This window comes from Vulpes vulpes, chromosome 6 (assembly GCF_048418805.1).
Source record: "Vulpes vulpes isolate BD-2025 chromosome 6, VulVul3, whole genome shotgun sequence".
NCBI classification, from domain to species: domain Eukaryota; kingdom Metazoa; phylum Chordata; class Mammalia; order Carnivora; family Canidae; genus Vulpes; species Vulpes vulpes.
This window is the reverse complement of record NC_132785.1, coordinates 30,246,102-30,254,461: the sequence shown is the minus strand read 5'-3', so window position 1 is coordinate 30,254,461 and position 8,360 is coordinate 30,246,102. Positions and strand designations below refer to the sequence as shown.

At 41.1% G+C, this 8,360-nt stretch overlaps 1 long non-coding RNA gene across 1 annotated transcript; it reads left to right on the top strand.

The window, feature by feature from the left end:
• Positions 1 to 1,034: 1,034 nt before the first annotated feature.
• LOC140599302 (uncharacterized) lies at positions 1,035 to 7,717 on the top strand. The gene is made up of 2 exons (XR_012002014.1): positions 1,035 to 1,121; positions 7,495 to 7,717. It is a non-coding gene; the product is annotated as an uncharacterized lncRNA (long non-coding RNA).
• Positions 7,718 to 8,360: the final 643 nt, after the last annotated feature.

Sequence of the window (8,360 nt, the reverse complement as noted above, 5' to 3'; positions counted from 1 at the left end):
AGAAGGAAACAAGGCGGGAGGGGAAGAATTGTCAGCTTTCTGGTAGATCCAGCTGTGATAGACCCCAGTGAATGAGTGAGGCTCAGCGCCGAGCCTGCCTTTCCCAGCTGCCTAAACCTGGATCAGAGTTTGTACAACCTGTCCAGGGGTTTGATGCAAGCTAGAAATGATCTACTATTAAAGAGGAATGCAGATTTCCTGTTTGCTATAAGGAAACTTCCTTTGTGTGTCAGATTTGAGACGTGGCAACAGGGCTATTGTAGGTTTTCAGTTTTACCAGTGACTCTAACTACAACTTGAATGATGAAGAACTTTTCCCTTTATGAGAAATCAAAACCTCCTGTCTTCCACAAGAAATCTTTAATAATGTTCAAGTCTCTTCTCTAGCGTGCCATGAGCCATTTTTGTAAATAATTATCCCTCCCTTTGTTACAAAAGTCCTTCAGAGGAGGTCAGTGGGTAAAGGAAAGAAATGACACATTTCTAAAAATCAGCTTTCCTCTTTCAAGTTCTTTTCTGGCCACTTCTTTTTCCTGTTGTGTAATCAGGCAATTCTTGGTCTGATGAGGCAAGTCTGCATCCTCTTGTTATTGATTTTGGTGGTTGGTCTTTGTTGATGTTTGGGGGCCGAAATTAGGCTGAGGGCCCACTTGGCAGCATTAGTGTCTGCTAGGCACTTAGTGCACCCTTAATGCTCGGTAGATGCTAATTATCAACGATGATAACAAGTACACAAAATCAGCTGTTCCTGCTCTTTAGCTTCCTTCTTAGGGGACAGACCAGTGTGAAGCAGAAATGGTGGCCACTTCCCCATTTAAGAGGGCTCCTTGGGTGATACAGCCAACCGTTACCATGTGAATAATCTATTGTATTAAGAATGAAAGAAGTAATTTAATTTGTATTGTGCTACCAGGATCTGCAGTAACTCATCTTAGGATGCTACAGTTGCTTGCAATTGTCTTGCTGGAGGATGAATAAGAATTTGGAAAATTTAATCCCTTGTGGTGATACTGTTGTTCATATTTTGGTTTTCACTCATATTTGGTTTTCACATTCCTCTCCCTTAGCCTCCAGAGGTCTTCACGAAGCCTCCTGTGTATAAAAGTGATTCCACCTGTAAGGTAATGAGTGCTCCATGCTTTTTCCTCTTATTTTTTATTTATTTATTTTTTGTTCTCTGTCTCCTGACGAGAATGGCTTCAGGGACCCATTTCTTTTTTTTTTTTTTTTTTTTTTTTAATTTTTTTTTTTTTTTTTTTTTATTTATGATAGTCACAGAGAGAGAGAGAGAGGCAGAGACACAGGCAGAGGGAGAAGCAGGCTCCATGCACCGGGAGCCCGATGTGGGATTCGATCCCGGGTCTCCAGGATCGCGCCCTGGGCCAAAGGCAGGCGCCAAACTGCTGCGCCACCCAGGGATCCCCAGGGACCCATTTCATGTGGTAGTTTCCAAGCCTGAGATGGATCTTCTTATGTCAGTGTTTTCTCTCTGCTAAAATTTCTGTTATCAAAAGCAGTAGGGAAAGGCTTTGTTTCTAAAAGTAAGTTAAGCTTAGAGATTAAATGAACAAATTTCCTAGTATGGGTAAGTGTTGAGATGCTAGAAGTGCCCAGGTTTTACACAAAGTGATACCAATCTGGGGATGTCTGAGTGATTTATAGATATTTAAGACTGTCTTGTTTGGGGCACCTGGGTGGCTCAGTCGGTTAAGCATCTGCCTTCGGCTCAGGTCATGATCCCAGGGTCTTGGGATAGAGCCCCATGTTGGGGGTCCCTGCTCAGCGGGGAGCACATTTCTCCCTCTCCCTCTGTTGTTCCCCCTGCTTGTGTTTGCATTCTGTCAAATAAATAAATAAAATCTTAAAAAAAAAAAAAAAGACTGTCTTGTTTGGATGTCTGAGAGACACAGCCTATAAGTATGTGACAAGTAGATTTTGTGACTGTATTGATGGTTCAGTTCAACTCTTTTGTTGGGGGCAGTCACAAAGTGAGAGGCTTCTGTTATGATCGGTGTACAGGTACAGGGAATAAGAGCCCGGATTCCGTGTTGAGACAGGGTGTTGTGCTCTGGAGAGGGGAGAACTGCCCTGGGGATTTGAGGTGGCTAAGAAGTATCAGGGGCTGTGGGATCCTTACCTGTGTTTGGGATGGGGCCATGGAAGGGACATTGTACTTGTGCAAGATGGATTAGCTCCCGTGCTAAGTGACCTGACAAATGGGTTATAGAGCTTAGAGCATCGTGGTGGGGGGTTGTCCCAGTTTCCTGCGTGGGACCTGTGGTGGTGAATTTTAGGTGGCATTCTGGCTATGTGGTGCCCAGTTGTTTGGCCAAACACGAGTCTAAATACTGGCTGTGAAGGCATTTTTTAGATGTCATTAATGTTGAAATCAGTACACTTTGAATGAAGCAGGTTAACCTTCACAATATGGATGGTCCTCATTCAATTAATTGAAAGGTTTTTTTTTAAAGATTTTATTTATTTATTCATGAGATACACACACACACAGAGAGAGAGAGAGAGAGAGAGAGAGAGAGAGAGAGGAACAGACACAGGCAGAGGGAGAAGCAGGCTCCATGCAGGGACCCTGATGTGGGACTCGATCCCGGGTCTCCAAGATCACACCCTGGGCTGAAGGCAGTGCTAAGCCACTGAGCCACCCAAGCTGGCTTGAAAGGCTTTTGAGAAAAGACCAAGGTCCTGGAAGAGGAAGGAATTCTGCTTCCAGGCCACCTACAATATCAACTCCTGCTGGAATTTCCAGTCAGTCCTGGGCCTGTCCAGTTCCTACAGTCACTTGAGCCAATAACTTAAAAGAAATTACTCTCTCTATATATGTGTATACACCCTAGTGGTTCCGTTTCTCGGGAGAGCCCTGACTACTACAGAAGCCTATTGAACCCTCAGTTGAGATTTTAGTGTGTGTTCTTGAGACTGCTGGAGGAAACATCACCTGGACCTGTGGGCAGCCACAGGGATTTCAAGTGTGGCTGCTCTTCCCGGGTGGCCTCAGGTCTCCAATTTACCCAGGCTGCCTTGTGGTCTGGACTTCAGCATCAGTGGATTGTGGTAGCTCATGTCCCTTTGGCTTCCAAGTCTCATGGGTGACAGATGGCTTGTTTTATATTTGCAGAGTGGGATTTATTAGCCTACTCTGAGTATATGGCAATGTCTCTGCATCTCTGCTTCCTGTCTAAGGATTACCCAGAGAGGCATCATTTGTTTAAAGGAGGTCGGTTGGAAGAGTCCTTTTAAAATGTTCCGGGAGAACATTTATTTATGTGCGATAAATATTATGCCTATTTAAATGATCTGAAAAAAACTTCCTTTGTAGCAGGAGACAAATAGGAACTGCTCAGACAATCCCACTGACGATGTCTATCTCAGTTCCCCTCATTTGCTTAAGGCACACCCAACTGGGAAAGGCTGCCTCTTGCATGGACCTTCAGGGTCATTGGAAATACCCAAATGCGGCTGCAGGAGTTGAAGTTTCTTCGTGATAAGAAAATTACAGAACATATTCTTCTGGAAAGTACTCACCCTTTCACCCATGACTAGACATATAAGTTGTCAACTAGGATTGTCTTTCAGAGGGATGCCTGGGTGACACAGTTGGTTAAGTGTCTGTCTTCATCTCAGGTCTCAAGGTCCTAGGATCAAGCCCCAAGTTGGGCTCCCTGCTCCGGGAAGAGTCTGCTTCTCCCTCTCCCTCTGCCTCTCTCCCTTGCTCATGCTCTCTCTCAAATGAGTAAATAAAATCTTTGGAGAAAAAAAAAAAGAATTATCTTTCCTAGGCAAAATCCCAGGCTGAGAGGGAAGCTCCCATTTGTTTTTAAGGAAATGTTGACGGTTGCAAAAGAATGGATTCATTCCCCCTGAAAAAGCATAATACTTTTTATGGTTCTCTGGGGAGGGAGCCTTTCCCAATGCATTTTCTTTGCTATGTTTGATTTAGAATTAGCAGCATTTATCTCAGTGTGTTTATTCCTTTTGGTTAAGTGGCGCCTGTGACATACACAGCCTGAAAGAGTAAAACATATCTGTTATGTCTTAAAAAAACTAACCAACCAAATTGTCTTTTGAGACTTCTTGCTTCCTTAAAGTGCCTCATATTTTGTATTAAATACTTTAAGTTTGAAACAAAAAAGTTGAAAATCCCAGATTTTTAACTTTATACCTCAAAATAGTATTTTATTTTATTCAGGAAAAATTTTTTAATGGATAAATCTTTCTTAATAATGTCTTTGCATTACTTGAGAACCAGCCTTAGGATATTATTACTTATTAATAATATTCATACAAAATATTTTCATTTGTATCTTTAAAACCTGAATATCTCCTAGATTTCACCAGCTTGTGAGTTACCTGGGTAAAGTGACTTTCCTAGCAGTAATCCTCTGGTCCTATGGATCAACAGTCACTTCTTTCAAGAGGTAGTCCCCTGATCTGACATGATTACTATGTTACATTCCAGAAGACAGAGGAGGAGAGGGGTCCTTGAAATATAGTCACTGCCTGCAGGGGTGGTGGTGCGGGGGTTGTTCTTGTGCTCTGGCTGCGGCTGGTCCTTCTTGGCACTCATGACTTGCCCTTGATCTATGATGATCTGGAGTGTTTATCCTCGGAATTACCACGGCTCGGATTTCTGCTTCCTGATCCCTAGTGCTCATCTCACCCTTTGTCCACAGTAAAATGCCTCTTCTTCTAAAGCCCAGCCTGTTTTTGGTCATATGGGTGTGTGGGAGCTGTCTCATAAAGAGACTCCAAGAGATACAGCTGTTTCAGTTACATTACCAAACTCTCCAAAGGCAAAGTGTGTAATTTGCTTAGGGTCTTGGAAATATAGTTTTACAGGATACGTGGGTGGCTCAGTGGTTGAGCATCTGTCTTTGGCTCAGGTCCTGATCCCGGGGTCCTGGGATCGAGTCCCGTATCAGGCTCCCTGCATGGAGCCTGCTTCTCCCTCTGCCTGTGTCTCTGCCTCTCTCCATGTCTCTCAAGAATGAATAAATACAATCTTAAACAAGAAATACAGCTTTGCACATAAAAAAAAAAGTCTTTCTATACATTTCTCCCCTTTTTGGGGAGCATAGCCATTCTGCTCTTAATGTTTTTGTGGCCCAGGAGAAGAGTAAAAATGGAGGCTCCATATAGAAGTCTAAAAATTTAAGAGTATAAATCAAGTGAACATGTTATAGAAAATATATCTTATCCTTTTATTTTGACAAATGTCTCTTTATTACAACAAATTTTCTATTTTTAAAATTTCAGCCTTTTAATTTTTCTGAACTTGTTTTATATTTTTTATCATGATTTAGCTTATTTTCAACCTCAGTGATCTAAAATATAAAATAAAATAATAGTTTAATTTAACAGCATACAAAGTTTGAACACATTTTAAAAATAAATGAAAACAAATGTAAACACTAAAAACTAAAATCTCATATTTTCAAAGAATACTTTTTTCTAAAATATTTAAAAGATATATTGAAATTGGGAGATAAAATTCAAATTGTAATGAATGAATATAAATTGCAATCAATATTTAAATAGAGCTGGCATTTTAATTTTCTGAATATAAATTAAATCATTTAAAAATAATCTGTAAAAATAAAATTATTACTGCTTCTAGTGTTCAATGTCCATCTAGCTGCCAATGTAAAGAAAGATGTTTTGTTTAATGCATGTTATGTCTAGATCTTTATGTGTAGTTTAAGCGTATAAACTTATATATGTATAATTTAAGCATAGCATGAACTTTTCTTTTAAACATGAACTATTTAATATGGAAGAATGTTCCTCATCTTCCACATGCAACTGTTGTGAATGGTGTGCTAATTTGTGAGTGCCTCCAGAACCTCAATTTGGAACATGAAGAAAAGGAAGACAATGGATGCTCAATAGCAATGGGAAATGATATACTTCATTATGCAAGAATCTATTATTTCATAATATCAGAGTGGATTATGACACATTATTTAATTTGTTTTTCCCTTAAATACTCTTGGCTGCTTGAATCATCCTTGCACTCTGAAGCATTGTCAGTCACTGCAATTGGCAGTGGCATAGCCCATCAACCTGCATGGCATTTGGAGAGGGTTGTCATTTGTGTCAAAGACAGGGCAAGAATGTGAAGAATTTCCCTGGGGTTTGAATGGCATTAGTAATGAGAGTAGATATTTAAGATTGTGGATTATGCTGAAGTTCTGAGTCTTGGATCCCAAGAGACAGAGATACCCAAGTGTTGTTTATTGAATTCCTTTTGCTTGGGTTTAAGGGTTTTGTGTGCCATCAAGAGACTGAGTTTTTAAATGCGGGTGTCGGTGGATTGCCTTACACTGGCACCCGCCAACACTTTTCCTTTGGGTCTTGTGCTACTTCTCATCCACCATACCAGATTCTCTGTTTGTTTGCTGTGCTTTTCTCTGACATCTGGCTTTCTCTGGACTTCTCCAGCAGACATATTTTTAATATACCTGAACATCATTGTTGTCACTGGTCAAATTCTTTCTCATGCAAATGTGGCTAGAAACTTTTTACATGTCCTTGAACATCCTACAGTGGTGAAAGACACTTTTTCTTTGGGTTTTGGAGAAGACCCAAAATACTTCAGGAGAATTGACTAAATCCATATACTTGTCCAGCAAGATCTCTTTTCCAGCCTACAAAAAAGCATCCTGTTACATTTAAATTATCATCTTTCTAAATAGTTTCTTCTCAACACTGGTCGTCGAAAAAAAAATAACAACATATTCCACATATTTAATGTGCTTTGAAGATGAGCATGATATTGTTGTGAAAGCTTATTTGTATCCTCCTTGGTACTTCTACTGATCTTACTACTTCCACATAGTAGGTTGCCACCACCCATGTATAAAAATAGAGGCCATTTCTCCTTCTTGGGCAATACCGCTGGTTTCTAGTCTTTGGCATCTCTGAGAAGGTCTCTCTCCCCAGCTTGTTTGTACCCACACAGAGCAGAGCCCACTCAGATAATTTATGATAAAAGTAGAGAATTTAGGGGCTCAGATGATTTTTGCCTGAGGCCAAGGTTTAAATTTTTGTGTATTGCTCATCCCTTCTGGATCTCTCACCAATTCTAAACTCTGATCCTAGTTCTTCTTCAGCTACCCTCCTCCTCAGAATGAGAGATCAGCCACTTTGACACCAGTATCATCTTTTCAGTTCCTCCCAGAAGTGTTAATTTCAAACCTCCAGTGGCCCCTCTTCCCTTTCACTTACCCCCGAGCTCCATACTGAAATTTGCAATGATGGTTAAGAGCAGACCTAGCGCCACTGGATGCTAAAAATGTGACTTTGGAAAAGTGATCTAACCTCTCTGAGCATCAGTTTCCTTATTTATAAAATGGGAACCTCATAGGGTGGTGGGAAGGAACCAATGAGATAATGCAGGCAAGGCACTTGGCAGAGATCTGACATACAAAGTATAATATTATCTATTGTCACAAATCCCTCCCTTTTGTTTGTTTTCAGGTTGTTTCACAGCTTTACCTGAACACTGGCTCAATGGAAGGAAAAGAACTGAAAGGGAATTTCAAAGCTAAACAACAGAACCAACAGTTTTGCAATAACCTGCAGGGTATTACTTGAACACAGAAAAAACAGGGTGCCTCCTCAGAGGTACACTGCCTTAAGAAAGAAGGGGGTTCTTTTGTGGATGTTATCAAACTTTCATGAGATAAATATTATCCTTCTATCCAGGTATGGGTTTTTGGCATTCTTTCCATTTCTAATGGAATTAATAGAACATTAACCTCTATAAAATACTAACAAGCAATTCCCCACCAAGTCCTGAGAACAGAAAAACTCAAAACCAGTCCATCTGGCTCTCCTGCTCTTTTAGTGCTCCTCACCACCCCCAGTCCCCCTCGGCCCCCTTCTGCCCCCCCCCAACACCCACTCCCCCCACCCCAGCTATTATTAGGCCAGGCATTATGGGTGGGCAGGTGGCATGAGGAACATGTGCTGCTCACATGTGGCTTCCGCAGTAAAAGAGGTTGTACTTTGCTTATGAGGAAGCACTATTTCAGGTCCCGCATGCCATTTAGCACCCAAACCTAACCAATCAACCAAACAAACAACCCCCAGCACCCCCTCCAGGAATTTGTACATTAAAGGAAATAGAACTTGAGATAAATGAGAGAAAAATAAAACGTGTTCCAAAGCATTTGATGCCCTAAAGAGCAGAAAAATGACCCCTTCCTAGAATTAAAATAATTGAAGCTGGCTTTTTACATGTTAATTGGCCTTCTCCATGGAGGCCTGCTTCCTCTCAGGTTTACTGGGTCTGCCTGAAAATTTTCAGAGTGGTCCCTCCCTCCTGCTTTTAATCGTGCTGT